The following is a 22035-nucleotide window of genomic DNA, read 5'->3' as shown; positions in this document are numbered from 1 at the left end:
CGCACTGGACACATCGTTAAAAGCAAGTGAGGAGACAGCACGACTGCTCGAACAGAAATTTATCGAGGAGACGGACGAGCTCGAACAATATCAGAGACGCAATAATCTCAGACTGTTCGGCATTCCAGAGAGCAGCAGGGAGAACACAGATGAACTTGTGATAAACCTTGTCCAAGAAACCTAGGCGTGCAGGTGACTCTGAGTGACATTGACAGAAGTCATAGAGTGGGTCGTAAGTCGCCAGGTTCTACAAAACCAAGGCCTATAATAGTGAAATTTATGTCGTATAGGAAAAGAGCTGAAATCTTCAGAGCAAAGAAGAATCTCGCGAAGTCGGGTCTGGCAGTACGCGAGGAATTTTGAAGAGCGCGATTTCGAAATTTGGGCTACAGAACGTATGGACAAATGACGGCAGGATAATGGTGAAGACCGAAAACGGAAAGAAAACAATTTGCAGTGTTAATGAACTCGAAAACCTGTGCTTTAGAAGCTAAATCATGTCTAATCTTGCTGCCACTAACCCGTATGTTTATATTGTTTACACTGTCAACCATATCTTAACTAATGTATTATCAAATTGTACGTTTCTCTACATAACTATTTTTTTATCTCTAATTTTTTTTTCTCGTGTAATTTTTGTTATTATTTGTATTATCAACTTTTCGTTTCTCCACATAACTATTTTCATCTTTAATTGTTTTTCTCATGTAATTTTGTTAATTATTACATAAGGTAGTCTCACTTCCATGCTTAATTAGCAACCCGCCATCATACTTTAGTTGTAATCCTCATAAGTGAAATTAATATCACACTCTGTCGTAACGTGGAGATTACCACCGTTGTGTTTAGCGAAATTCCTTCCCCTGCCAGCCCACGGCTACTTCCAGAACCGTTGCAGGCCTCGCTGACCTCGGCCGCAGATCCCGTTGCCTCCCCGGGGACCTACCCCCTCCCCCTCCCAGCCGCTTTCAATGCACAGAACTGGGAGGACATTCCCTCACCCCCCTCCTTCACATGCCTTCCGCATTCCTCATGCCAGACCCTCTTGTCACCGCCAACCACGACCCGCAAACATCGGTCGGCAGCCTCCTCGGGTTATCAACACCTGAACGCACCAAGCTACATATTGCACATGCAAATGTTCAGTCTCTGCCAGCTCACTTCGACGAGTTCAAATATATATTTCAAACTGCTGATATACACGTAATACTTTTGTCAGAGACTTGGCTCAAACCAAGTATTCGTACAACTTCTGTAAACCTAGATGGCTATATCTTTCTCAGGCACGACAGATGCAACAGACCAGGGGGTGGAGTAGGGGCATACATACGCTCTGATTTGTCACCTACAGTACTACACACATCCGACAACAATATAGATAAACAAGTGGAATATATGTTCATATAGATCAAATTAATTAACCGAAAGTGCTTAATATGTGTCCTTTACAAACCTCCTAAAGTAGGTGGGTTCGCCTGCTTCGAAACTGCCCTCTCAAGTCTCGAATCGTCATATGAACAAGTAATTATAGCAGGTGACACTAACATTAATTTTCTGTGCAATAGACCTTCCACTGGGAAATTTAAGAAGATGCTTTCTTCCTCAAATATGACGCTACCTCAGCTAGCACCTACTCATCACACGAATACCAGTCACACTTTCATAGATATATTCGCAATGAAATCTCCGAACAGAATAATCCGCACCTCTTAAATATCTGCGCCTGGCATGTCTGCCCATGACATCATTTCCATGACGTATTCGCTAGAATGTCCTAGAAAGAAACAAAAACTGTCTACATACCGAGACCTCAAACGCATAAATTTGCCAGAACTCGAAACTGAGGCACAAGAAATAGTTTGGGGGATGACCTCAATTCCCCTCATGGACATAAACGACAAACTCCAGGATTTCACTAACAAAATTACTCAACTGTATGACAAATATGCTCCAACAAATACCAGAAAAGTAAAAAGGCAACTTGCACCTTGGCTGACTGATGCACTAAAACAGTTCATGAATCTCAGAGATGCTGCACATCGAGCATACAAGATACACCCTACACCTGAAAATCACGCTGTATACAAGCAGAAACGAAACAAAGTCAGTCAAGCGGTGAGAAACGCTAAGCTCAGACATGCCCGTACATTAGCTGACAATAGATGTAGACCAGCAATCCTGTGGAAAAATCTCCATAGTCTCGGTTTAGGCAAAATAAAAGTTGCATAAGATCACATGGTCCCAGCTGAAGAACTAAACCGATTCTTCACATTACCTACAACCAAAATTGAACCGCAAAAAAAAACAGAGAATCATTGATTACTTCATGGGGATGAACGACTGTAGCAAAGAAAAATTCTATCTACAGCACGTCACTTGCAGTACTGTCAAGAAAGCCATAGTGCGGATTAGATCAGCATCTACTGGACATGATGGTATCACTATCCAGATGGTAAAATTTATTGTTGACCAACTACTGCCCTCTATAACAGACATTTTCAACGATTCATTAATCACAAGTGTCTTCCCTGAGGCCTGGAAACTGGGACAAATTAAGCCACTGCCTAAAAAGGACATCACCACAGCACCCTCTGACTACCGCCCCATCTGCCTTCTTCCTGCACTATCAAAGGCCTTAGAATATATAGTTCATGACCAGCTCACCAACTACCTAACTACTAATAACCTACTAGACGAATACCAATCAGGTTTCCGTAAACATCGAATCACAACATCCGCTCTGATGAAGGTGACAGATGACCTGAAACTTGCCATGAACAGATAAGAAGCGACTATCATTTACTTCTTAGATTTCAGCAAAGCATTTGATACTGTCGACTTCGACATCTTACTGGCCAAACTTAGCGGTCTAAATTTCTCACCAAGTGCAGTGCAATGGTTTCACTCATACATGACATCTCGTCAGCAATGCGTCCTGTCCGGGAATATAAAATCACAATGGCGGCAGGTAGTGTCAGGCGTTCCCCAAGGCTCAGTATTAGGTTCTATACTCTTCTCTCTGTATGTCAATGATGTGTCATCGGTTATGACCTATTGCAAATACCATATGTATGCTGATGACCTTCAGTTGTATCTAAGTGCGAAACCAAGCAATCTCAAGAAAGCTATTGAAAATTTCAATACTGACCTCTATGCACTGTGAAAATGGGCAAAGGACATAGGTCTAAAACTAAACCCATCTAAAACCCAAGCGGTACTTGTTGGTCACTCTAAGCTCATTAGCCCAAAACATCGGGAATCCGTACCACCTCTTATCCTAAATGGAACAAATATTAACTTCTCTCCCTCAGCAAAGAGTTTGGGAGTAATAATAGATGAAAATCTAAATTGGACAGAGCACGTAACTGCAGTGTGCAAAAAAGCATCAGCATCCCTTCATGTCCTACAAAAATATAAAACAACTCTTCCCTTTCGATCTGAAAAAGAATTAGTACAAACGCTTATACTCCCAATCATTGACTACAGCGATATTATCCTACAAGGCCTCTCTCAGGAAAATTCCTGACGTCTAGAACTGGTCATGAATGCCTGTGTCCAATATATCTGTGATGTTCGACTTTTTGATCACATTTCACCAGCATATGCAAAATTGTCCTGGCTGCGTGCAGACAAACGTAGAGATTTCCATACACTCTGTCTCATCTACTACCTTATAAACGTACACTGTCCCTCATATCTCTCCTCGTCCCTAACGCTCATGTCGGAACAACATGACAGAAACACACGTTCCCATTATAATAAAATTCTCTCCGTTCCACTGCATCTCTCAGTCACCTTCTCCAAGTCCTTTACAGTAGCTGGAACCCGACTCTGGAATAACCTCCCTCATTATGTTAGAGAACTCAAAAACATGTCCGGCTTCAAAAAACAGTTAATGACATATCTACGTAAGCAACAGTAATGCCTTCCTCTGTACATGAATACACTTCACCTCATTACTTCCCTCTTTCCCCCTACTTAAATCCCCCTTTCCCGAAACTCACTATACTAGTAAACATCTACTTTACACACCAAGATATTATGTACATCTGCACAAACCTTCATTACTATTGCCAATCATTCTCATGTTTGTCATTATTATTTGAATTTTTTTACTGTTATTATTATTATGGCTTGCCCAAGCAGTCTTCTCATCGAGCCGTTTTTTGCTCGCTCCGCTGAGTCAGGGCGTCCTGAGACCCTTCTGGCGTTCGGTGTCCTGTCGTGTCTCTGCAGGGTTCTGCCACTCTGTGGTTCCACTGTCCTTTCCCTTCTCTCGGCGCTTCTGCCTTGTAGGAATCGTGTCTTGCTAATTACGTCCTTTTCTTTCTTGAAACTTCTCACGTTGTGACTTGTGGGTTGTTGCATCTGGTCTTTGCTGGAGTTTTTACAATGGTTCTTATAAAAATTTTTACTTATAATCATCTAACATATGTCTAGTACCTATATTGATTTATGCCTTCTTAAAAAGCTTTACAAATTTCGGCGCCCTTTCCATGTTACAATTCTAAGATATTTTGAGTCTTAACTTCTACAAGAATCCTCAAATTCGTTTTTTATTTTTGTGTAGTGTCGTGGTGTATAGCATTTTAGTATTTCATGTTGTTAGAATATCTACGCTTTATCCCTCACTTTAATCTATGGTACTATTGGTGTTATTTTTGTTTTTATTTTTATTGAAACTACTTTCTTTTTCCCAGCTTCCTCTCTCTTCATTCTTCTTTCTCCTGACGATCTTGTCTGCAACATAATCTTGAAATATTGTGCTGATTATTTACCAGTAATAAAATTAATCTTCAAACTTTTTGATATGGCTCACATGGTGAAGTCCTAAGGTTTTGCCTGTTTTTGGGTTCAGTAGTTCCACAGCATTATCATGAGAAATTCGGCTAATTATGACAGGTCCTTTATATGCAGCGTAAAACTTATGTATTTTGTGTTTCTGTTTGCTGGAGAGATGGTGTGTTTTTAGAAATACTTTCTGACCTGCTGAGAATGTTCTTTTAATTGCTGTTCTATCTCCTCTTTCTTTTCTTTTAATAGCTGCCTTTCTGATGTTGGAGACTGCTGTTGCTATGACTTGTTTGTGCTGTTTACGTGGTACAATAGGAAATCTAACATTTTCTCTGGTTATGTTTGGGGGTTCAATATTTTTAAGTACAGTAACTGGAGGTAGTAGTGTAGTGCTATGTGGCATTTCATTTATTACTTCTTGAAAATCTTTAAGGTATATATCCCAAGTGTCGTGTCTTTTGCCTGCATATAATCGGCATAAAGTGCCTGTGTCCTTCATAGATTGTTCTGCTGGATTTATGCTAGGTTTGTACTTAGATATGTAGATGAGATTTATTTTGTGTTGTTTTAACATGTTCTGCCATTGCACTGATTTGAATTGTGGACCATTATCCGAAATTATTCGTTCCACTCGACCTACCTGTCTGAGAAAATCTTGTCTAAATGCTTTACTTATAGTAAGACCTGTTGCTCGTTTTAATGGTGTCAAGGAAACATATTTAGAAGTAAGTTCCAAAACGACAAATATGAAAATATATCCATTTTTTGTGCATGGGAGGGGCCCCATCAAATCTGTTGCAGCTATTTGTTTCAATTTCTTAGGGATTATTGGAAACATAGGTGGTTTGGCTTGGAAAGTGACGTGTTTAGCCCTCATACATTTTTTGCATTTAACTAATACTGTTCTAATTCGGCTTTCCATATTAGTAAAATGGCTTGTTTGTTTTATTTTTAAAAAGCATTTCTTTGGTCCAAAGTGGCCATTACTTGAATGCGTATACCATATGCACTTATTAATTAACCATTCATTCATTTGCAGTAGTTTGTCTAAAAAATAAAACATTGTTTTTTACAAGATAGTGCTGTCAAATGTCTGGAAAATCCTTACTTCTCCACTTGTGTTTGATTCCTAGTATTTCAGGATCCTTGTCCTGTTCTATGCCTATGTTTTTCAATGCTGACATAATGTAGTTTTCGAAAGGTACTTGTTTCATATAGTACATTTATACTGGTCTTTTGCTACTTCCAAACCTATGTTATTGGATGCACCCTGTGGACATCGTGATAAAGCATCTGCTAATACATTCGCTTGTCCTGGTATGTGTGTAATAGTGAAGTCAAATTCTTGTAGTATTAACATCCATCTGATTAACCTCCCATGAGTTAGTTTGGCGGATAACAGAAATTCTAATGCTTTGTGGTCAGTGTATACTTTTGTTTTTCTTCCGAATAGGAAGTATCGAAAACGTTGGAAGCCCCATACAATGGCCAATGCTTCCAGCTCCGTGACTGAATAGTTTTTCTCGTTTTATGTGAGTACACGACTGGCAAATGCAATTGTTCTATATGATCTTAGCCCTGCCTGTTCTTATTCTTGGAATAAAACAACTCCTAAACCTGTTGTCGCGCTATCAGTGGCCATACAAAAATTTTGTGTTAGATCAGGATGTGCTAAAATCGGTACTGTTCTTAGTGCGTTTTTCACTTTTAAAAATTCTTCATTGGCTTGTTGATCCCATACCCATGACGTGTTTTTTCCAGTCAATGCACATAGGCATGGTGTTGCGAGAGAGTCGATCCAAATAAATTTTTTATAGAATCCGGTGAGACCTAGAAATCCTCTGAGAGTTTTATTATTATATGGAGTACAGAATTCTTTGATTGCCATTAGTTTTTCTGGGTCGGGCATTACCCCTTTCTCTGAAATTATGTGTCCTAGAAGTTTGACCTCTCGCCTTCCAAATTTCGATTTTGTTATATTTACTGTGACCCCATGCTCTTTCATGATCTGTAAAAACTGATTTAATGTGTCGTTGTAATGTTCCGGGGAGGGTTCTGCTATAATCACATCATCAACATAACCAGTAATTTTTTTTGTAAAATTTCAGGACTGAGTATAGTATTAAATCCCCTAATAAACGCTGCTGATGATATGTTTGAACCAAATGGCAATCCTTTAAACTGGTAACATCTACCGAATACGATAAATGCTGTAAATTTTCTACATTCTGGAACCAATTCTATTTGCCAGAAACTACTCCTTAAATCGATTGATGAAAATATCTTAGCACCGTGGAAGTTTTGTATCAATTCCTCTACTTTTTCTGGGCGATCTGTCTCAGTGATTATGATTGTGTTGATCTGTCTGGAATCAAGCACTAACCTGATGCTCCCATCTCGTTTTTGTACAGTACGGAGTGGGCTGTTATATGTGGAGGTAGCTGGTTCAATAATATCACCTTCTAACATTTTAGATATCACCTGGAATACTTTATTCCTGTAGCTTAATGGGATTGTATGGGGTGGCACTCTAAATGGTTTGTGCTGTTTTACTTCAAACTTGTACTGGAAGTGTTTGATACTGCCAGTCTTAGGTAAAAGTACCTCTGCTTTATCTTGTAAAATACCCTCTAATTCTCTTTTACTGTGTTCCGAAATACCTTGAACTTCTTGCAATTTTTCGTCGATTTCTTTGTGGACTTCTAACATGAGTTGAGGCGATTCCCCCTTTTTTGCGTGCCATTCTAATTCTTCATCCTCTTTATCTCGCATCATTCTTAATTGTTTGTTTATAGCTGATATTTATTCTAATTTTAGCTTTTGCTCAAAGAGAAATGTGACATTGCCGAATGTTACGCTACCTTTCCCCATATCTATTTTCGCTCGACTCTCATTTAAAAAATCTGCACCTATAATCAAATCTACAGTTAGTTTAGGTATAATCACGAAGTTGACTTCGATCTTTTGACCTTGGCACGAAAGAGTTAACCTTGTTTGTCTCGTAACTTCCGCAGAATTGTTTCTAATAGGACCTCTTACTTTAATCTTACGTGTTTTCAGAACCGGCAAATCCTCATTGGCATTACACTGCATGAATAAACTTTTACTTCCGCTATCAATTACAATATTGACTGGGATATGCTTTACCATGGCCTTGACAATCGGTTGAATTTGAAAGGGTTGGTTGTGTTCTTCTTCTTCTTGCATAAACGAATCCTCCACTGAATCATACATGAGTCTTTTCAGGAATTTCGCTTGTGAATTCGAACTTTCTGTAGGATAAGCTTCGACTGCTACTTCTCTCTCTTTTATTTCCTCTTCTCTATTTCTTCCTTCATTTACGCTTTCTTCAACATCCTCTACTTTTTCCTCATCCTCGTCTATCTTCTCCTTCGTCATCGCTACTTCCACATAATCGCATCTAAATGCTCTAATTATCGCTTCATAACTTCCTTCATTATATACGTTGGGTTGTGTGCCCACTAGTAACTTATTTTCAACTTCTGTCGACTGCGCATTATCCTCATTGAATTCGCTTTCCCTGGTTTCCATCTCAAATAGCTCTGCAATACTCATTACTTCGTCCTTTCCTCCTACATTCGTTGTGCTTGCCTCTGGTAATTCATCTTCCTCGTCAGTATTCTCCCAATTAATTTCGTCCCAACACGATATTGTTATTTTCCTGTCTTCGTTTTCATCTGGTCCCTGCGGATTTGTTTCTCTCTTCTCGTGATAAGGTATTTACTTCTCTGTTCAAGGTGCTGCAATTGTCCTGGGTCGGTGCGTCATTCTCTTTGGCATGGGCGCTTAGCTGTCAATTCGAACGTTTTTCGGGGTTTGGTGGTCTTACCTCCACCTCTTCTATCTGTATTCTCTTTTCTTGCTCCGCTTGTTGATATTGGTTTCTTTGCTGATAATTTGTTGGTCTATAGGCGCTCCAATACCCGTTCCGGTTGTCGTTATTCCCTCTGTAATAGTTGTTGCCGTTCCTGGGTGAATTATAGTTATTTTCATATTCTCTTCTTAATCCATAACCGGTTCTTTGCTGAAATCTATTGTCGTTTCTTGGTGCGAAGTTATCACGTGGTTCGTAATTATTGTTTCTTCGTACTGTGTCTTGTGGATTCCACTGCTTTTTGCTTTCGTTTTCACGTGCGCTTCGTCTTTTTCTTGCGTCATCTTCCAAAAATATGAACTCTAGAGCCCTTAGAATACCTTTAAATGCTTCGACGTCATTGCCTCCGCGACCGACTAATGATTTCTGGTATTTCAATGGTAACTTCATCGCGCATAATTTAAACAACTCTCCGTCACTGTATGGTACATCTAAGCATTGATTTTTCTTTGCCATTAATTCGAAAAATTTCACGGGACTCTTCTCTCCTGAATTTTCAAAATATGGGTTCTGTAATAATTCGTACTTCACTCTGTTCTGTGCTTCGCCAGACCAATATCGTGAGAGAAACTTCTCTCTGAAATCTTCGTACGATCGGCATGTCGCTGCAACATTCTGCATGGTTTCTGCGACTGTTCCTGACATGTGTGCACATATAAAGTCTAATTTGTGTGCTAGCGTCCTGTGTTCTGGTATTCCTACTCGGAATTGATCAATAAAAGTTCGTGGATGTAATGAGTTTCCTTCTCGAAAGTGTTGAAATTTTCTGACTGTGAGGAAATGATCGTTGTCGTACTTCGTCATAGTTTCATATGAAATTCGCTATTCTTCGCCACTTTTGTTTCTGATCATTTCTCCCGTCGTTCTTTCCGGTTGTGGTAGATCCATTGGATATTGTCCACTGTAACTTTCGCCTACCCTTGCGTAGTATCGTTGGAGTGGTACGCAATAATTTTCTTCTATCGGTTGTGAACGTGTAGCTGAATGCGTTGCACTGTACTCTTCGCGACCTGGCTTTCCATTGTCAGGTATTGGTTCGGTAACCTTGCTGCTTCATTGCACGATCCAAACTGTCTTGAAACATACATTTGTGGTTCCGCATGTGTTAGTGATGCCGTTTGTTCACCAAGAATTTCGAAACGTGTTTGTTGCTGTGCAGGCTGTCTGATTTCACGTATGTTACTTTCCGCCTGTGATTGGAATCAAAAATGCATGATATCTTCGTTAATTGCTTGTTTTTCCGGTGCTGTTACTGATACGGATGTGGTTGCAGACTCTGTACTTGTTAGATCCTGTTCACTACGCTCTTCAATGGTTTGCAACAACTCTGTTCGCAATTTCTGAAATTGTCGCTTCGTTTGCGCTTCTATTTTGACTATGCGGTTATCATATCTTTTCAGCGCTGCTTTTGTGATACGTTTGCGTAACACACTGTTTTCAACAATTTTACGCGCTGTACCTGCTGCTTGTCTAGTAATTACGTTTATCTGTTTCTCTAGTTTCTTGACTTCTCCCTGGGTGTTGTTACGAATGTTTTGATCTCGTCCTGAGTGTCATTACGTAATATTTGTTCGTCCACTTGTACCTTCTTAATGCCTGTTCTCAATTGATTGTGACCTGTTATTAAGTTTCCTATTACCTCTCGAGATTCTTTTGCCTCGTCTTCAATATGACTTAGGTGTAACTTAATTTTTTTTGTTTTGTTCTTTAATCTCACGCATTTGTCTCGTGGTTTCTGCAATTAGTTTCGTCGTTTCTGCATTCTGAATTTTAATTTGGTTCGCAATTTCTTTATTTTGTCTTTTCATGGTTTCCGTCATTAATTGTAATAATTCTGTCAGATTGGTGGGTCCTGATGCGTTTTCTTCCGACGTCCTACGCTCTGTGTTTTCGCCCAAGTGTTGTTTTGCAACCGATTGCATTGAACTGTGCGGTGACACGTTTCTGCTCGAATTCCTTGTACTCTGTCGTGAGGGAGCTCTGATTACTTGTACTATGATTTCTACGTATTCAAGACGCAAGTTAGAATCCTCATCGGCTGTCTCTCTACTTTCCTGCTCATCTGTCGTATGCTGACCTAGGTTCTCTGTGCCTTGGTGTACATTATCCTCGTTATTGTGCGTTATCTGTCCTATTTCCCGCGATATTGCATCGTCTGTTGTACTGTCCTCTATTCTCTGTCCATCTTCATGCTGGGTCTCTATCTCGATTCGGTCAAGGTCTCGATCTACTATTGCTAATCTTTCTGAATGCCTTATTTTCTGTTTTAAAAGCAATTCACGCGCCCTACTTCGCGTCAACATGCGCTCATACTATCTCACGCGTTTCATAAACTTTTTGCACACACGACTTGACAATCAATTCATTTACTAGTTGGGTCAGAACCAACTTGTCAATGATGTATCCGCAACCTGTGCGCTTGCATTGGAGAGAAAACTTAATTCTAACAATATTAAAATTCATAACTTAATTATGCTATTGTCTCTGGTAGAATGTCTCACTTTCTATTGAATACTTTCTTACTATCTATCGCTGCAGCTACTGTTTTCGACTATGTATATCTTTAAGAAAAAATTTTTGTTACAAAAATTTTTCAACAAGATATTTTTCTGACCCAGTTACGCATGTGGTCGACCTTCAATCATGGTATTTTACCATCCTGGCAGGGTCGCCATTCTCTAACATTCTGCGTGGTGTCTGTCTGTTCTAAGTCGTGTCTCCCTACCACTTTCGCGCAACGATGCTCAGAGCGTGTTTTTTAGTGAACTGACTAGTTTGAACCTGGGACCTGTTGCTGGTAGGGAGACGCCAGACCACACATGACACGCAGAGTTCAGAAGAGTTCAGTGAGAATAGCGATGATATAACCAAATGCTTAATGATTTCAGCGTCAGTGTAAATGGTCTACAGTGACCCACAGTGGCTGATGTGGCTTCTCAATAATTATATAACAGAAAAATCATCGCGTTTCAGATTTTAACTTACGTAGCAAATGTAAATACCATGAGCTTTAATTGACGATCGACACTAATATTACGCAAAACGGGGGTGTAACAGATGAGACTTCTGCAGTTCTGAGTGAAGCTTTATGCGCTGTTATGCGGCATCGCGTGCGTTCATTACCTTGTCGTTGGTTAGGCAGCGTCAGGGGGGCAGCGGGCGGCGCAGCTCCACACCTCGCCGTCTCGGAAGCAACTCTCTCCTAACTTCTCGTTACTACAATTTACCTAAGTTGGTTAAAAAGAAAACTATCTGGCTGTGTTTTCATCTGACCAATCAGGGTCTCAATGTTAACCTTAAGCTCCGCCTACAAAAATTCTGTCTATCCAATGAGAAACGTTATACTTTTCGTGGTGGGGCAATGTTTTTAAAGTTTGCAACGTAACAGAGACGCGAAAAAGTCTCACGCTAAAACTTGCAGCTGGTGTGGCCCTTTTAGTGTTATCGTAAGATCTATACTGTTCTTCTGGAGACCTCTAGCTTTTAACATGGGCTGGGGGGTGGTCCTGGTGGTTAGCTGGCAACGTGGGTGTCCGTCCCTTATCATAGGGCCTTCTAGCTTAACACAGTTCTGCTCTCGGCTTCTGCTCTCGTTTCTCCCCTCGGAACTGCGTCTGTCTCACGGTGGGAAAGTATGACATGCATTTAAGCATTCTTGTGTTAGTCTGTGGTATTCCATTTGCTCACTCGTTACTCGTATTACTTTGGATAATATAATGTCACGATTTATTCGGAGCTATGTGACATACTACTGGATTTGCTTATCATGCCAGGGTTTTCATGGAAGGTGTTGGATTTGCCTGACACCTTACATCAGTTGTAGAATCTTGGAACACGTATTATGTTCGAGTATAACGACTTTTCTTGAGACTAGAAATCTACTTTCTAGGAATCAGCATGGGTTTCGGAAAAGACGATCGTGTGAAACCCAGCTCGTGCTATTCGTCCACGAGGCTCAGAGGGCCATAGACACGGGTTCCCAGGTAGATGCCGTGTTTCTTGACTTCCGGAAGTCGTTCGATACAGTTCCCCACAGTCGTTTAATGAACAAAGTAAGAGCATATGGACTATCAGACCAAATGTGTGATTGGATTGAAGAGTTCCTAGATAACAGAACGCTGCATTTCATTCTCAATGGAGAGAAGTCTTCTGAAGTAAGAGTGATTTCAGGTGTGGCGCAGGGGAGTGTCGTAGGACCGTTGCTATTCAGAATATACATAAATGGCCTTGTGGATAACATTGGAAGTTCACTGAGGCTTTTTGCAGATGATGCTGTGGTATATCGAGAGGTTGTAACAATTGGAAAATTGTACTGAAATGCAGGAGGATCTGCAGCGACTTGACGCATGGTGCAGGGAATGGCAATTGAATCTCAATGAAGACAAGTGTAATGTACTGCGAGTACATAGAAAGATAGATCCCTTATCATTTAGCTACAATATAGCAGGTCAGCAAGTGGAAACAGTTAAGTCCATAAATTATCTGGGAGTAGGCATTAGGAGTGATTTAAAATGGAATGATCATATAATGTTGATCGTCGGTAAAGCAGATGCCAGACTGAGATTCATTGTAAGAATCCTAAGGAAATGCAATCCGAAAACAAAGGATGTAGGTTACAGTACACTTGTTCGCCGACTGCTTGAATACTGCTCACCAGTGTGGGATCCGTACCAGATATGGTTGATGGAAATAGAGCAGATCCAACGGAGAGCAGCGTGCTTCGTTACAGGATCATTTAGTAATCGTGAAAGCGTTACGGAGAAGATGGATAAACTCTAGTGGAAGACTCTGCAGGAGAGACGCTCAGTAGCTCGGTACGGGCTTTTGTTGAAGTTTCGAGAACATACCTTCACCGAGGAGTCAAGCAGTATATTGCTCCCTCCTACGTATATCTCGCGAAGAGTCCATGAGGCTAAAATCAGAGAGATCAGAGCCCACACAGAGGCATACCGACATTCGTTCTTTCCACGAACAATACGAGACTGGAATAGAAGGTGGAACCGTTAGAGGTACTCAAAGTACCCTCCGCCACACGCTGTCAGGTGGCTTCCGGAATATGGATGTAGATGTAGATATGTCGCAGATATTCCGATTTCTCCACTTGGCACCACATTTTCTAGCATCCACAGCTGCACCCACTATCTCCAGATGACAAAGTGACAATACGTAAAACTCCAATAGCAACAGTAAACAGTGAATAAAAATAACAATCGATAGATAAACCCATACCAACCGGAATACCTATATGGAAAACAAAAGCGGTACGAACTTAAGCACCAATCTAATATTTTCACAAGCTGGTATCACGGAACATGTTCGATTTCACTTAAATTGCGTGACGTATTTAGATTCTGCTTACCCTATATGTACCATTCCATTCCGTATCCGATTTTTTATACTGTACACATGTTCGCCTTTGCGTGTTACCTCCTCAGTTATAACCTCCCTGTGTGTTAAACGAGTGAAGGAGACAGACGCCGTACTCGTCTTACGGTTTGCCCTTCGTCTTTTAAACAGGTATCCCCTGATTTCAACGTTGCTGAAGCCTACTGGTGGAGGTACAGTGAGTTAGCGTTGAGCAAATCCTTGTTGCCTCGCCCGGAGCAATGCTGTCACGTCGTCCGCCTCTTACAGGGCAGCGTCGCTGGAAGAAAGGTGGCTTATGGAAGGAGGCGCACTTTTGTGCCCACTTCATTACACCCGCCCCCCCTTCCAGTTACCCCCATACCACCAGCTCACCCCTCCAACCCCTCCCTTCAACTCTGTAAACGAGTTGACACCGCTCTAAAGCCTCGCCGTGCACGATAAGACAGAAATTAGGCGCGCGCTCTTCTCGCTAATTTATCTAGCGGGCATTTTTCACGCGGAACTCTCTAGACGGGCCTTAAGGAGCTTTTTATGGTTCAGCGAGCCTCGTAAGGAGACCCTGTCTGAAAGACAAAAAAAAAAAGGAAAGGCAGCGTAACAGCCGGTGGAGTGCGTGAGTTTTTATTACTGGGCGCACATTTTCGTAACAGCGTCCCCGCTCTTGTTATCCACACTAAAGCTGGGGCAACGGCCATTTAGGGAAGCAGCGCGCAGAAGTGGCCAGTTTTACGGGGTAGAACATGTCTCCGTAAAACTGTGGCCAAGGGCTGCGAGCGACGGCGAGTTAATGAAACGCCGCTTCGCGGGCGGTTAAGATGACAGCTTACGGCAAAACTACTTACAATTCAAATAGGAAATACGAAGGTGTGTCACATACAACAGAAAGCAGATGTACCGGCGTAACGGTCACCGTTTCTCACAGTGAAAGTCGCGAGTTGAGCAGAATTGGCTAGAAATTGTCATGTATTCGAGTGTTAACTTCTTTTCATGAAGTGGAATATTTTGACTTTTGGAAATATTCTGACGTTGCGCTCGATAAAAAAAGGCAAAACTTGAGAAAGCTCAGGACTTCCACCGGATTCATGGAACTAAAAGACAGCTGTTGACAACAGAAACTAGAGCAACAAATTTGAAATCATCACCAAAATAAGTGTAAACTATAGGGAAACACGGGTAATATACGGTATTTACAATAACCAAGTTAATGTAGTGAGACTGGAAGACCCTGAGAGTAAAAGACTTTGTATTAAAAAGGGCCTAAGGCTGGAATGTGGTCTTTCTTCCTGCTGTTCAACCTTTGTGTCGACGGAGCAATGACGGAAGTAAACGAAAGATTTCCGGAATGGGATTATAATTCACGGGCAAGGACATCAATGTTAAGATTCGTAGCCGCGCAGTCTTGAGGCACCTTGCCACGGTTCGCGAGACTACCCCTGTCGGAAGTTCGAGTCCTCCCTCGGGCGTGGGTGTGTGTGTGTTGTCCTTAGCGTAAGTTAGTTTAAGTTAGATTAAGTAGTGTGTAAGCCTAGGGACCGACGACCTCAGCAGTTTGGTCCCATAGCAAGTTACCACAAATAAAAAAAAAATTAAAAAACATTCGTCGATGTCAGTGTTATCATTAGTGAACGAGAAGAGATTTCAAAACATCCGGGCAGATTAAAACGGTGTGGAAAAGGTCCCGAGTTCGATTCTCGGTCCAGCATAAAGTTTTAATCTCCCAGGAAGTTTCATATCAGTGGACACACTGCTGCAGAGTGAAAATCTCATTCTGGAGAGTTGAACTGAATCAATAGTGTACCGAAAGAGAGAAGAAACTAACAGTAAGCAAAGAAAGACGGAAGTAAAGAGTTGTAGTAGAAATGAATTACAATTTCTGGTCGATGTTTTAGCCGAGAGACTGATTTTATATTAACGTGACAACTTGTCGAAAGCCGGAATAACCACCTTTTCTGCATGTGCACATACGAGGTGCGACAATAAAGTAATGAGGCTGATGCGAAAAAAAATGTTGTCTATCGTTTTACTCAAGTTTAGTGTTGTCCCCTTCAAAGTAGTTCCCTTCTGATTGCACACACTTTTTGCAGCGCTTCTGTCATTGATCGTAACATTTCTGTAACTCATCTTCTGTAATATGCTCCAAGACTCTCGTCACAGCTTTTTGGATATCTTGTGTTGTTTCAAATTGGTGTCCCTTGACCGCCGTTTTGACTCTTGGAAATAGAAAAAAGACACACAAAGTGATATCTGGTGAATAAGGTAGTACTGAAATTTGTTTTGAGGTTAAAAATTGCTGTACTGACGCAGCAGTATGGGATGGCGCATTATCGTGATGCAGAATCCAATTATTAGCAATCTTGACACGGACACGAAGAACTCTTTTGCGAAGTCCTTCTAAAATTTCTTTGTAGTAATATTGGTTAACTGTTTGTCCACGAGGCACCCACTCATTATGAACAATTCCCTTGGGATCAAATAAGCACATAAGCATGCATTTCACTTTTGACTTTGACTTGGGAGCTTTTTTTGGTCTAGGTGATCCCTTGCTCAACAATTCTGGATTGATTTCCATTTGCTCTTACAGATCGGCTGCCACATTTTTCCGTGTTTCTCGCTGTTATGGTGTGAGATTTTTGGGGACCATTTTTGCACACATCTTTCTCATACGCTGATCTTCAGTTATTAAGAGACGAACCGTTTCTCGATTGATGTTCAGTTCTTCTGCAATCATTTTCACAGATAATCTTCGATCAGATCATACGAGTTCACACACCCTGGCCAAGTTGACACCCGTCCATGAGGCTGATGGTCGTCCACTGCGGTCTTCATCTCCAACATTCGTTCTGCCTTCACTAAACATTTTATGCCAACAAAAAACTTGAGCTCTTGACATAACCTCCTCTCCAAAAGCGTTCTGAAGCTTACCATAAGTTTTAGTCGAGTTTTCACCCAATTTAATGCAAAAAGATATGGCATACCATTGTTCAATATTATGCAGTTCCATTTCCGTGACGAGAGACACAAACACGTGCTAACTTATTACAGCACAACTCACGACTGAGCAGTTGCATCGATGTGCTGCTCGGACTAGAAGCAGCTTATAGACCAAGGTCAAAGATATTGTGCCTACGCAAGCCTGCAGGGTTGCCACATCTTGCAAAGAAAAACAGTCTCATTACTTCATTGTCGCACCTCGTACACTCTGCAAGTCACTGTATGGTACGTGGTGGAGGGTACCCTCTACCACTACTAGTCATTTTCTTTCCTGTTTCACTTCCAAATAGAGATATGGAAAAAAGACTGTCTGTATGCCTGCATATGAGCCGTAAGGTATCTTATCTTCGTAGTCCTTATGTGTGATGCATGTTGGCGGCAGTATAATTGTTCAGCAGTCAGCTTCAAATGCCGGTTCTCTAAATTTGCTCGAAGTGTTTCTCGAAAAGAACGTTCCCTTCCCTCCAGTGATTCATTCCCATTTGAGTTCCCAAAGCATCTCCGTACATGTTGTTCAAACCTACTGGTGACGAATCTAGCATCCCACCTGTGAACTGCTTCCATTTCTTGCTTTTATTTGATCTGGTACGGATCCCAGACACTCGAGCAGTGCACAAGAATAGGTTGCACCATCATCCTGTATCGTTTACAGGTAAACCACTCTTTCCTAAAATTCTCCCAGCAAACCAGAGTCGACCATTCACCTTCCCTACCACAGTTCTCACAAGCTTGTTCAATATCATATCGCTTTGCAACTTTACGGCTAGATATTTAACCGACTTGACTGTGCAAAGCAGGACACTAATAATACTGTATCTGAAAGTTTCAGGTTTTTTTTCCCTGCTCATCCGCATTAACTTACATGTTTCCACATCTAGGGCTAGATCACACCAACTGGAAATTTGGTCTAAGTTGTCTATATCTTCCTACAGTACTCAACTTCGACACCTTACCACGGCATCATCAGCAAACAACCGCAGATTGCAGCCTACCTTGTCCGCCAAATCGTTTATGTTTGTGTAGAACAGTGGTCCTATCACACTTCCTGGGGCACTCCTACGATTGCCCTTATACTGGTGAACACTCGCCATCGAGGACGACATACGGGTTTCTATTATTTAAGAAGTCTTCGAGCCACTGACATACCTGTGAACTTATTCCATATGCTCGTACCTTCGTTACTAGCCTGCAGTGTGGTATCGCGTCACTCCTTTCGCATCGCGGATCGCTGCGAGACGTGTAGGAAGTTAAAGTTAATGTTAAAAATATATCGGCTCAACCACTTGTTTATAGTGTAAAACACTAAGACTGACGCGTTTCGGAAGTCAAGCTTCCATCATCGCTGGCCTTTGTGGCCGTGCGGTTCTAGGCGCTTCAGTCTGGAACCACGTGACCGCTACGGTCGCAGGTTCGAATCCTGCCCCGGGCATGGATGTGTGTGATGTCCTTAGGTTAGTTAGATTTAATTAGTTCTAAGTTCTAGGCGACTGATGACCTCAGAAGTTAAGTCGCATAGTGCTCAGAGTCATTTGAACCATTTGAACTTCCATCATCAGAATAATAAAAAGTAAAAGAACCTGTTAAAAGTCGCTAAAATGGAACATGCACCAGGCACAATAAAACTGATAATAAAAATAAAACATCGTGGCTGCTTCCCTTGTTGCAGCCGTGTCTTCCAAGGTGCATCTCGACATAGTCGTCAAAATATAAAAAACTCTAAAATGGTGTCGCCTATAGTGTTCAAAATCTAACCACATGGCTCTCTCCTCTATCATCGTAAACGACCCGTGCGTCTTCGTTGATACCAGACACCACGTAGCCAAACACGAAACTGAAACGCGAGTGAGCTCACGCGCAAGTAAACAAGGAAGTCACAGAGATGTCTGTACAAACAGATAACTTACACATGTTCCAAGGACCTCATGAAATGATGCTATCCTGCCAATTGCTAAAAATGTAGTTGCTAAAAGAAACCAGTGAAATGTTTGTAAAAGTTATTTGTATCACCAGTTAGCTGTTCATTCAGTGTGTTCTTGTTATCCACGCTATGTATCGTAATTTCGAGCTGTTCTAGTCGATCCAGCTATTTGCCTTTGTTCTGTCTATGTAAAATAACGAGATCCTGATCTATTCCCAACATGGGGTGTCCCGTTTCCCAAATATGCGTGGCTACAGCTGACTTTTCGAAATTATTAAGCCGGAAAGGCGTCGCTATGTTCTTTGTAACGTACTTTAAAGGACGTACCAGTCTGGCCTACATAGCTTGCCTTGCACGTGTTACACTGAATTTTATAGACCCCAGCTCTCTCATATTTATCGCTTTCCTGCTGTAAATTATTTCTTAGTTTAAAACCGCAGCGTATTATTGGTCTGAAAAGCGGTACCAACTTTAAAAGGTTTGAAAATGTTAGCCACTTTTTGCGAAATATCAACGAAGTATGGTATTGTGACTCTCGTAATGTTATTTGCGGTATTCTTCGTTCATTCGCGCGCTGTTTCTGTCGTATTAATTTATTGACAACGTTTTGGTGATATCCGTCAGCTCTGGCTAGTTGTTTCACGATGTTCAGCTCAGTAATTCGGTCTTCTTCATTCATAGAGACTCTAAAGGCTCTATCTATCAAAGATCTAAAAGCAGAAAGTTTCTGGCTATTAGGATGGCACGAATTATTTTGTATCAACACATCAGTTGTGGTTGATTTCCTAAATATTTTAAAAATATGCCTACCAACAAGTGGTTGAGCCGATATACTTTTTAATATTGACATTCACAACCACGACCTCTCATCCAGTATGGATAAAATCAACGTGCAGGAAGGATGTTGGCGAGGTTCTGCGAGGCACCGACAGGGGTGTGGAGCCCTGCTGACTCCGGCGCCGTAGCCAGCTGCGCGACGTCTCTCGGTTGATGATCGATTGCACCAACAGCCCGATGGCGGTGGCCCCACAAATCCTCGATTAGGTTGAAATTCGGGGTGTTTGGTGCCCAGGGCAGTACAGCAAACTCTTCCTGGTGCTCTTCGAACGACGAACGTGCACTTAGAGTCGTGTGACACATTGCATTGTCCTGTTGGTAGATGCCATCATGTCGACAAAAAACAAACAGCATGTACAGGTGGACATGGTCCCCAAGGATAGGTGCATACGTGTGTTGACCCACTATGCCTCCCGTAACGACGATATCACCCGGGGAATGCCACGAAAACATTCCCCAGACCATAACACTCCCTTTCCAGCCTCAACCCTTCCAACGATTCATGCAGTGTGCTTGCTTTCAGACGTATCGCTCCAATGGAGCATGAAACGTGAGTGGTCAGAAAAGGCGTGTCAGTTCCCACCTTCGTCGCCGATGAAAAGCAGTCAGTATGGGTGCATGAACCAGGCTGCGGAGGCGCATGCGCAGCAGCGCTCGCTGAACGGTCGTTGAGGCGGCACTGGCGGCAGCCCCTTGCTCAACAGCTGCATATATATATAACATCTCGGCAGCCGTCGTTCACCTCTGTCATCTCTGGACCGCGTTGCACCACAGTTGCCCCATCTCTGGTTTCAGACAGCGCCATTTTGTCATGCACCGTATACTTCAACCGCAGCGGCATGCAAACAGGTTACATTTATACTCCGCAAGCCACCCAACCGTGTGTGGTGGAGGGCACTTTACGTGCCACTGTCATTACCTCCCTTTCCTGTTACAGTCGCGTACGGTTCGCGGGAAGAACGACTGCCGGAAAGCATCCGTGCGCGCTCGAATCTCTCTAATTTTACATTCGTGATCTCCTCGGAAGGTGTAAGTAGGGGGAAGCAATATATTCGATACCTCATCCAGAAACGCACCCTCTCGAAACCTGGACAGCAAGCTACACCGCGATGCAGAGCGCCTCTCTTGAAGGGTCTGCCACATGAGTTTGCTAAACATCTCCGTAACGCTATCAGGCTTACCAAATAACCCTGTGACGAAACGCGCCGCTCTTCTTTGGATCTTCTCTATCTCCTCCGTCAACCCGATCTGGTACGGTTCCCACACTGATGAGCAATACTCAAGTATAGGTCGAACGAGTGTTTTGTAAGCCACCTCCTTTGTCGATGGACTACATTTTCTAAGGACTCTCCCAACGAATCTCAACCTGGCACCCGCCTTACCAACAATTAGTTTTATATGATCATTCCACTTCAAATCGTTCCGTACGCGTACTCCCAGATATCATACAGAAGTAACTGCTACCAGTGTTTGTTCCGTTATCATATAATCATACAATAAAGGATCCTTCTTTCTATGCATTCGCAATACATTACATTTTTCTATATTAAGCGTCAGTTGCCACTCCCTGCACCAAGTGCCTATCCGCTGCAGATATCCTTGCATTTCGCTGCAGTTTTCTAATGCTGCAACTTTTCTGTATACTACAGCATCATCCGCGACAAGCCGCATGGAACTTCCTACAGTATCTACTAGGTCTTTTATATATGTTTTGAAAAGCAATGGTCCCATAATAGTCGCCTGTGGTACCCCAGAGGTTACTTTAACGTCTGTACGCGTCTCTCCATTGAGAACAAGATGCTGTGTTCTGTTTGCTAAGAACTCTTCAATCCAGCCACACAGCTGGTCTGATATTCCGTAGTCTCTCACTTTGTTTATCAGGCGACAGTGCGGAACTGTATCGAACGCCTTCCGGAAGTCAAGGAAAATGGCATCTACCTGGGAGCCTGTATCTAATATTTTCTGGGTCTCATGAACAAATAAAGCGAGCATTTCGGAAATGCTTCCACCCTTGGCACATAAGGCAATGATTAAAAAAAAATCGTTCAAATGACTCTGAGCACTATGGGACTTAACTTCTTAGGTCATCAGTCCCCTAGAACTTTGAACTATTTAAACCTAACCAACCTAAGGACATCACACACATCCATGCCCGAGGCAGGATTCGAACCTGCGACTGTAACGGTCGCGTGGTTCCAGACTGTAGCGCCTAGAACCGCTCGGCCACTCCGGC

The sequence above is a fragment of the Schistocerca piceifrons genome, chromosome 7, assembly GCF_021461385.2.
Source record: "Schistocerca piceifrons isolate TAMUIC-IGC-003096 chromosome 7, iqSchPice1.1, whole genome shotgun sequence".
NCBI lineage: Eukaryota > Metazoa > Arthropoda > Insecta > Orthoptera > Acrididae > Schistocerca > Schistocerca piceifrons.
The sequence above is the reverse complement of the archived record's forward strand: the minus strand, read 5'-3'. Positions refer to the sequence as shown.